Source organism: Symphalangus syndactylus, chromosome 10 (genome assembly GCF_028878055.3).
Source record: "Symphalangus syndactylus isolate Jambi chromosome 10, NHGRI_mSymSyn1-v2.1_pri, whole genome shotgun sequence".
Taxonomy (NCBI): Eukaryota; Metazoa; Chordata; class Mammalia; order Primates; family Hylobatidae; genus Symphalangus; species Symphalangus syndactylus.
In genome coordinates this window covers 92182884-92192983 of record NC_072432.2, presented here as the reverse complement: position 1 = coordinate 92192983, position 10100 = coordinate 92182884, and the positions used below count along the sequence as shown (strand labels likewise).

General features: G+C 41.4%; 1 long non-coding RNA gene across 1 annotated transcript; it reads left to right on the top strand.

Moving 5' to 3' along the window:
• Positions 1-8847: 8847 nt before the first annotated feature.
• LOC134731654 (uncharacterized) lies at positions 8848-9244 on the top strand. Its single transcript, XR_010114111.1, has 2 exons — positions 8848-8981; positions 9061-9244. It is a non-coding gene; the product is annotated as an uncharacterized lncRNA (long non-coding RNA).
• Positions 9245-10100: the final 856 nt, after the last annotated feature.

Here is a 10100-nt window from a genome sequence, read left to right as displayed (position 1 = left end):
AGAAATCTCACTATAGTGCTGTGACCACAACGTACACAGCAGGAAGGAAGGGGAGGTTCCTTCCTGGAGATGTTTTGCAGTGATAAGATACGGGCACTTCCTCAGTCAAGGGTCTTTTGATTTTAAGAAAGAGAAACCAACCCAAACAAACTTAAACAAGAAAAGGAGATGGACTATAATGACACATGGGTGCCTCCTGGAACTCATAGGAGTACAGGGGTCCTTACAGCAGCTTGACCCTGGGGGAGCCAGGAGACTAGAAAGCTCTCAGGAACAGGCAGAATCATGTTTCAAATCTCTGTGTCTCTCTCCCTCTTCCCCGCCCCACCGCCCGCGCCTTGCCGCCATAAATATGGTTTCTCATGTCTTCTCCACAAGAAGCATTCTTTTCTCTACAGAAAAGACCAGTTTTCTCTACAGCATTCTCAGCACACTTGATAGGTAAAAGATGGCCACTCCCATAACGTCCTCAGTTCTTATTACTTCAGAACAAGCAAACTTCTCAGAGAAACAAGAACATCTCAGTCTCGGTTACAAAGTTCTGAGAGAATCTGATTAGTCAAACTTAGGACAACTGCCAATGTGGGTTCAAACAACTGTGCTGGGGGACACGGTCACAGGTACAAACCTGACTTCCAGGGCCCATTCCCCCAGGGTGTGGGGCGGTTCTCGGAGCTCATTGGCTCCACCCTCTGGGAAGTCCTTTCTGTTCTATTACCTGCCATGCTCACACTTAAAGTAGGTACTGAGCTACACAGCTTTCCACGTCCTGCCCTGAATTAGGCTGGTGCCTCAGGCTTTTTAGACCAGGCTTACAGTTTCTTTGTACTACTGAACGACTCCCTCAAAAACCAGGAGGCCCCATCTATCTGCTTCCAGACATTTCCATGAGCAAATAACCATATTTAGAATTCTCTTTGAGGGACTTCTTTTATTTCTGCTTCATTCTTTTGCTTTCTTGTCCTCAAAACATCCTTCCTCTCCCTCTCCCCAGCGCCTCCGTGACCAGTACCTTGATTTAAGTAATTTTAATCCTCTAAAGTTTTAACAAATTGTAAAAGTTGATCTAACCTTTGCCCTGAGGCATTTAATCAACTGATACACACAAGTATGTATGTATGTATCTATGTGTATGTGTGTGTGTATACATATATATATTTTTTTCTTTTTTCCTAGCACTTTTTACTCAAAGCCTTTAAACTCTTCAGATTCTGGATCTAAAAGCAGTTGGATGTTTCAAATTTATAAGACTCCAAATTTTTGGATTATCTTTATTCCCTTTTATCATTCATTATAAACTAGTCATTTCTTTCCGGAGTTGCTTCTCTCTCTCTCTCTCTCTCTCTCTCTCTCTCTCTCCCCTCCTAGTACTTTACCAAACACAACCAGTAGCAACCACATATATAATAGCAGCACTAACTTTCCTCTGAACTATAAGTTCAACAGATGAGTGGTCTTGCAAGGTAATCACAAGCAAAACCTTTACCAAATGTTTTGCCTTCTTCCCAGCATCTGATATCAGTTTCCTCTCTGTCATCACCTGACTGCTAAGCCAATATTTTAATTTTTTTCAACAGCTTGCCACAACTGGCCCCAGCTTTTTTTTTTTCCAGTCAGGATAAGTTTTTTCACATTGCAGTAGCAACTTTCCCCTGGAATCTCAGTGGCCTTAATACAATAAAGGTGTGAGTCTGATGTGAGTCAGGTGAGTTCCCTGGGTAACTGCGCTGTGTGATGAAGTGGCTCAGTTATTGAAAAGGTTTCTCTCATTGGTTCTGTCATCTCAAGTCACGGCCTTCGAAATTGACCAACAAAGGAAAAGATCACAGGGCAAATTCACACCTGCTTTTCTAAGCTTTGATCCTGAAGTGAGACATATCACTGCTACTCAAAGTCCATTGACCAGGATTGGTTTTACCACTCCACCTAACTAGACAGGACTGGAAGTTATCTCTTCCATCGTCCTCAGCATGTTGAGAGAGCAGAGCTGTAAGATCAAAACAGCCTGGACAGTGGGGCCCCTACAGTGAGGACCCCTGCCCTGGAGATGGCCCAATTGCACAGGAATTTACATGAGTGAGAAACAAAATTTTGTTGAAATAATACCCTGGGATTTCAAAATTTAATTATTCTTGTAACAGTCCATCCTATCCTGATTAATACAGGAACCCAAAAGATAGGAGTGAATGAAACAATATAGTTTCTTTTCCATGAAGCAATTGTAATTCCAACCAAAATACCAATAGGATTTTTTTGGAGACTGACAAAATGTTATAAAGCTCTTGCAGAATAATAGAGGAGTGAGAATAGCCAATACAACTGTAAATGAAGTAATGAAGAACTAGCTTTATCCAATATTAAGATATTTTATAGGTAGAGAAATGACAAGAAATAAGAAAGCTGTTAATGGAGAATAAAGACCCCAGAAACAGACCCAAATATCTTTAAGAACTTAAAGTATTAATATTAATATAAGGCCATGTGCAGTGGCTCAGGCCAGTAATCCCAGCACGTTGGGAGGCTGAGGTGGGTGTATCACTTGAGCTCAGGAGTTCGAGACCAGCCTGAGCAACATTGCAAAACCCTGTCTCTGCAAAAAATATAAAAATTAGCTGCGTGTGCTGGTGCATGCCTGTAGTCACAGCTGCTTGGGAGGCTGAGGTGGGAGGATTACTTGAGCCCTGGAGGTCACGTCTGCAGTAAGCCATGACTGTGCCGCTGCACTCCAGCCTGGGTGACAGAGTGAGACTTTGTCTCAAAAAAATAAAATAAAATATAAATAAAGTGGTATTTTAAAATTAATGGGAGAATATGAATAATTCAGAAATGTTGTGATGAACATGCCAATGGGGGAAAAAGCGCGGAAGTATCTTATGCCCAAATAAATTCTATGTGGATCAATAACTTGAATGTAAAATATGAAACCATAACAGTACTGGAAAAATCATTGGTCTTTTTCTCATAATTTTTAACTGACGAAAAGCGACAGACATAAAAGATAAGATTGATAAATTTACTTATATAAAACTTAAAACTTTTTCAAGACAAGAATACCATAAACAAAGTCAAGAGATAAACCACAGGATAGAAAAAAAAATGTCTGCAATTTATATAACAGGAAGAGGGTTAATTTCTTTTATATACAAAGCATTTAAAAAACCTGCAACAGAAAACTGAACAATTCAATAGAAAAATAAGTTTGCAACAAAAACAAAGCAAATAGCAAATAAACACATAACATTTTTTAGCTATCTAAAAAAATCAAGGAAATGTAAGTTAAAACAAGATACTATTTTTCACTTTGTATATTTCGCAAAAATATTGGAGCTTGCACCCACCCCACCCAACCCCATTCTATGGTTTTACTTTCTGAAGTTTCAGTTACCTCTGGTCAGCCACAGTCTGGAATTTTCCATTTCGTATTTTCAGACTGCAGGTGACCGGGGTAACTAAAACTTCAGAAAACAAAATATTAAATGGAAAGTTCCAGAAACAAACAACTTATACATTTTAAATTGTGTAGCATGGTATAATCCCATGGATAAAAGGGGACTACTGTAAAATGTTGATCTTAAGAGTGTGGGAAACAGGACCACTCATGTATTATTAATGGCATGTAAATTGCTACAACCTTTTTGGAAAGCAATTTGGCAATAACTATTAAAATTTAACAAGCACATTCTCTTAAACTCAGCAATTCTCCTTTCAGGAATTTTTCCCAAGGAAACACTTTCACAAGGAGGCATATATCTACTGTATAGGAGTAGCATGATACTATTATTTGTAATAGTGAAAAAAAATTTAAATGCCCATCAAGAGAGGATTAAATAAACTATAGTGGCTCTGTGAAATGGGATATTACATAGCTGCTCCAAAGAATCAATGCATTTCTATGTCTTGATATGAAAAGTATCCAAACTAAACTGTTTTAAGTAGGAAGAAAAGGTAGAATACAATATCATTATAAGTGAAAATTCTTAGAATCACATGTTTATACATACATTTATATACATGTATGTATATACATAAAAATTTCTGAGAAAAAAGAAATAATAGCTATGATTATGTTCAGCTATAATTACATTAAATATAGATTTGTAAGTAAGGAGGTAGGCGTTTACATTTCATACCCATTTGTAAGTTTTACAGCTTATGAATATATTGCTTTATGGTTAAAAACAAGATTTTAAACTATTAATCCTTTCATGCAAATATTAATTCTCTAGTTCTACCCTTCAATCTATATCTCAAAAAATTTGCATATACAAAAAAAAATGGACCGAAGTTGTGAACATTCAGAACATGTTACAAATGAGTAAACAAAGTCACCAATCATGAGAGGGAAGCACAATCTTTAGAAAGTCAAGTCCTGTTTCCACAGCAAGGAAAAATTCCCTAGCTTTAAGTGGTAATGGTTCTCTATCAACATTCCAAAAAGAAATTCAGTAATAATAGTAGTAGTAGCTGACATTTACTGAGTAGTGACTAACTTGGATTCAGCACTCAGCCCTTTTACACGCATCTTTTCTCTCTTTTTTTTTTTTTATGAGGCAGAGTCTTCCTCTGTCGCCCAGGCTGGAGTGCAGTGGCATAATCTCGGCTCACTGCAACCTTAGCCTCCTGGGTTCAAGTGATTCTCTTACCTCAGCCTCCCAAGTAGTTGGGATTACAGGCGTGCACCACCACGCCCAGCTAATTTTTGTATTTTAGTAGAGACAGCGTTTCACCATGTTGGCCAGGCTGGTCTCAAACTCCTGACCTCAAGTGATCCACCCACCTTGGCCTCCCAAAGTGCTGGGATTATAGGCATGAGCCACGCCTGGCCAGGAATCTTCTCATTGAATCCCACAGACTCCATGTAGCAGGGGCACTATGGCCAGTCCCATTCTACCAATGAGGAAACTAAGGATCAGAGTGTGAAATTAAGAAATCACACAAGAGACTCAGGGCTTGAGTTTCAAAGCACTTGTAATATGCTTCACTGCTGACTCCACCCCTTACTATGTGTCCTCTAGTAAAGGGGCTCTGCCAGAGGCGTTTGAACCAGAGGACTCCATCTCGAATAGGGGCTGGGTAAAATAAGGCTGAGACCTACTAGGCTGCATTACCAGGAGGTTAAGGCATTCTAAGCCACAGGAAGAGACAGGAGGTCGGCACAAGATACACACAAGGCCATAAAGACCTTGCTGATAAAACAGGTTGCAGTAAAGAAGCCAGACAAAACCCACCCAAATCAAGATGACAATGAGAGTGACCTGTGGTCGTCCTCACTGCTACACTCCTACTAGCGCCATGACAGTTTACAAATGCCATGGCAATGTCAGGAAGTTACCCTATAGCATCTAAAAAGGGGAGCAACCCTCTGTTCCTGGAACTGCCTACCTCATTCCTGGAAAACTCATGAATAATCCTCCCATTGTTTAGCATATAATCAAGAAATAACCATAAAAATGGGCAACCAGCATCCCTCAGGGCTGCTCTGCCTATGGAGTAGCCGTTCTTTTATTCCTTTACTTTCCTAATAAACTTGCTTTCACTTTGCTCTATGGACACCCCTGGAATTCTTTCTTGCATGAGATCCAACAACTCTCTCTTGGATTCTGGACCGAGATCCCTTTCCAGTAACATCTTCACATTCCCCTTCAATAAAATGTGCACAGTAATAAAGCGTACTTGGGGTTGTAGCAGGGATTAACTGAGAAAACACAGGTGATATGCTTAACTCAGTGCCCATTACATGGTAAGCCCTCAGTAAACGTTAGACACTGTTCTTATTTTTGTTGTTGTAACAAGGCTGTTTGTGATATGGTCTCTACTGAGCTGTCCACATTGTTTCCATGCCACCTCCTGGTCATCTTCCACATCCCCTCTGTGCCTCTGTTTCTCCCTTCCCTAGAGCGTTCCTTCCCACTTCCCACCCCTTCTTCACCCACTGCTTCTAAGACTTGCTTGAAGTATCACTTCTTCCAGGAAGCTTTCCTTGACCTCATGTGACTTAGGTGCTCCTTCTGTGAGCTGCAATAGGAGCCTGTGCTTCCCTCTCCTATTGTATTTATCAAACGGCAACACTGTAACTTTCTACCCTCTTAGTCTGCCACCACCCACTAGTCTGTGAGTTCTTGAAATGACAAAAACTGTGATTTCTTTATCTGGGTTCCTGCAGTATTTAGCCCACAACCTGACAATTAATATTTGCTAAGTGATTTAAGTGGTGAGTGAAAGAAGATTAGGCAACTCCCATGGCTACTTGTCCTGGGACCTCTGCTGGCTACTCCCAGGAGGTTATTCCTTTCTGAAAGTGGGATGTGAGTCAGGCAAACAGAATTATTCATTAAATTATTATTGCTATTTGCTTCTATTATTGTTCTAGGTGATGAGACCACCATAGAATCAAAAAACAAAATTACAACAAATTTAGTATAAAGATCTAATTGGCTTTTATTAATAGTTCTAGAATCAGGCAACATCTCATCATATAAAATAAAATGGGTTTTCCGATGAGCTGAGCAGAGGAGGCTGGCTTTATAGGCGGAAAAGGGCTGAAGAAAACAGAAACAGAGAACAAAAAGCAGATGGTTTGTTTCAAGTTTAGTACCCTGATCGTGTTAAAGCAGAAGGGACCTCCTGGTCATACCATCTCAAGGTAAGCTGCTCCCCTTTTGATTAGTTGCTGTGAATCTCATTCGCTCTCTATTTTTTTTAATTAGAAAGCTGGCCTATTTCAGAGTTCAGTTTGATTATGTGGCATTTAACATGAATGACTCCCTTCTGGTCTGCTGGGCCTAGTGCAGGAGCCCAGTCCAAAACAAGTCTCCCATAAATTTCATTTAACAATAGTAAACAAGATAAAGTATTCTGCCTCCCTGGTGGTTACAGTCTAGAAATGGATGGGAAGATAATCAAAACAGCGTTAAGTTCTAGAACAGAAGTAGAACAAAATTAAGAGTAGGAAGTGATGGGGGCAAGGAGCTAATTTAGACTGGGTCGTCAGGGAAGACCTTGAGGAGGTGACCTTTAGGCTGAGACCTTAGTAATGAGAAAGATAAAATCTTGTACAAATCAGGAGCAGAGAAACTTGAAAGATACTGGGTGGGCATGAGTCTGCGTTTTCACAGGCAGAGGGTCAGTGTGCCCAGGGCCCAATTTCACCAAATGAGGTCAGAAGGGGTCATGACCAGCTCCGGTAAGTCCTCTTAGGCCATGATAAGCTGTCTTGATTTCGTTCTGCCCACAACAGGAAGCCACAAAAGGGTTTTTACAAAAGGGAGTGAGATGATCTGACTTAATATTTGTGGATTACTCTGGTCTCTGTGCAGAATAGAAATTGTACCAGGTTCTCACAGTAATTCCGTGAGATGATTGCAGCTTGGAGCTAGAGATAAAGAAAAGAGGATGAATTGAGGCTGTCTTGGGGAAGATGACAGGACTCACTGATGGAGTATACGAAGGGAGTAGCACAGGACAAGAGGAATCAAGACTGATTCCTGTATGAGACTGGAGCCACAGTGTAGTAGATGGTGGTGTCATTTCCTAAGTTGATAGACAGTCTAGAGGAGAAATGAGTTTGAGGGACAGAGGTGGAAGGAACCCAAAGTTCTGTTTGGGGCATGTGAGGTGGAGATGCTATTAGACGTTTTAGCAGAGTATAGAGGCAACCAGCTGCCTCTACAAGCCTGAAGCTTAGTGGACAGATCAGGATTGGAACTGTAAACCTGCCAATCATCAGCAAGGAATGACTTTAAACAGGGAGTAGAACAGATAAGCTGGGCCACGTGAATATTGAAAGAGGATGGGGAGAGGAAAAGAAAGAGAAGTGGAGGGGAGGGAAGGGGAAAAGAATAAGGTCCCAAATCAATCTTGGCCATCCTCAAAGAGAGGAGATGGAGGAACAGCAAGTGACTAGGGAAGGAAATCCACCTAGGAGAGGGTGTGCTATAGAAGCTGGCGGAGAAAGTGAGAGGTTGAAGAAAGTGCTAAAGGATAGGGTCAGATAAGCAACAAGTGACCAGATTTGGTGAAAGAAGTCATTAATCACATTGATTAGAACCATTTTGGGGAGTGATGGGTTCAAAAGCTCAATGACAGTGAATTAAGAGAATGAGAACTGAGAAAGTGGAGACAGTGCCTCTAAACAGCACTTTAAAGATATGTTGTATGGAAAAACAAGATTGTAACTGGAGGGAGAAGGTCAGGGAAGAGTTTTTTTTTTTGGCTTTGGTTCACTCTGTTTTTAAGATGCAAGATTCCAGCACCTTTGTGTGCCTTTGGAGTTACAGAGAGAGGGACTGGATGCAGAGCCAGCCTGAAAAGGTCCTGAGAAGGTGAGGGAGGCTGGGGTCCAGGAGCTAGCGGATGGTAAGGTTGGCCTGAGAGAGCAGCCAAGTCCCCCACTGAGACCCAGGAAACAGCATGTGGGCAGAGGCAGCTGCAGGGTAAAGTTGATGAGGGGAAGGTCTAGTCTGCAGCTTGAAGCTTCTTTGTGAAGTTTGAGAGGAAGACATCAGCTAGACTATGAGGGAGGGGGAGCAGGTGTTGGAGCTTTGAAGGGAGAGCAGCTATAAAATGCTTCCTTGTAGGATGGGCCAGGGAATAACCCCGGGAAGTGCGGGCGGGGCTCCAGGCCCTGGGAGAACCCATCAATATTTGTGACCCTGAATTAAAGGAAGACTAGTTTCTCCCTTTGCAGAGTAGGTGGATGATACCGTGTTGACCAAGATGGCTTGGGAATGTACAATCCTGGCATCTGAGGAAACAGACCTGGCGTGAGGCAGTAATGTGAAGTAGCCATCTCTCCAAGCATGCTTTCCTCACCACTTCTTCCTTCATAGGATCTGGTTTTGTTCAGGTGTTCACACAAATCATGAGATTCACAGGAATGGGAAACCGAACTCATCCCCAGCTCCAGAAGTGGATGCTGATATTCTAAACCAATCACCAGATGCCATTCCTTTGATGATGATGATTAATTTGTCCAGGGGCAGGTATGAGACCCAACTTGAACTTGTCAGAGAGAAGGGAAGGACTTAATTGCAGATGGACACCTGTTCTCTCTCCTACCAGTGAGGAAAAGGAAACGAGATGTCCAGCTGTTGGCCCCAGTCATAAGAGGAAGCTGATGCTGTGGATGAAGAGTGGAGCAATGGAAATAATCTGGGGTCCAGTGACACTGCTAAACTACTGATTCAACTAGCCTTTCTTTTTTTCTTTTCTTTTTCTTTCTTTTCTTTTTTTTTTTCTTTTTTAAGGAGACAGGGTCTTGCTCTGTCACCTAGGCTGGACTGCAGTGGTGAGATTATAGCTCACTGCAGCCTCCCACTTCTGGGCTCAAATGTTCTTTCCTCCTCAGCTTCCCAAGTAGCTAGGACTATAGGTTCATGCCACCACACCAGGCTAATTTTTTAATTTTTTTTTGTAGAGACAAGGTCTTGCTATGTTGCCGATGCTGGTCTAGAACTCTTGGCCTCAAGTGATGCACCTTCCTCTTCCTCCCAAAGCACTGGGATTACAAAGGCATGAGACACCATGCCTGACTAACCATGAAGACTGCTTTATCTCTGAATAAATCTCCTTTTTTTTTTTAAAACCCAGCTTTTGTGAGGGTTTCTGTTACTTGCAGCAAAAGGGTCCTGATGGACACAGTTGTTTTTGCAATGTATGAGAAATCCTCAAAACTGGCTTTTCCCATGCTTGCCTTCCTCTCAGTTACATGCACTGCCTAAAGCAAAGTGACTGCCTCCTCAGGAGTCAGGTTTTAAGGTCCCTGGGGCAGTTCTGCTTCCACAGTTTAGGTTTACCAAGAGGCAGATATGTTTGTCCACAAGCTGGTTTTGCTAGTTGCACTTGTTTTTGTAATTATGTAAAGCAATGAAATATGAATGAGGGAAAGAATTGCTGTTGTCCAAAATCCAAACTGAATGCTTTCCATAAACAGTAAAGACAAGTTGCTTAGAAAACAAAGCAAATACAAAACAATCTTAGAGTTTCATACAGGTGAGGCAAGTGTAAAATAATTGGAAAATTTTGTTAAATCTAGAATAATTCTGAACTCAGATTGTTGCCCAACTGTCCTTCAGTTCTGGCTCTACTTTAAAGCTGTTGGG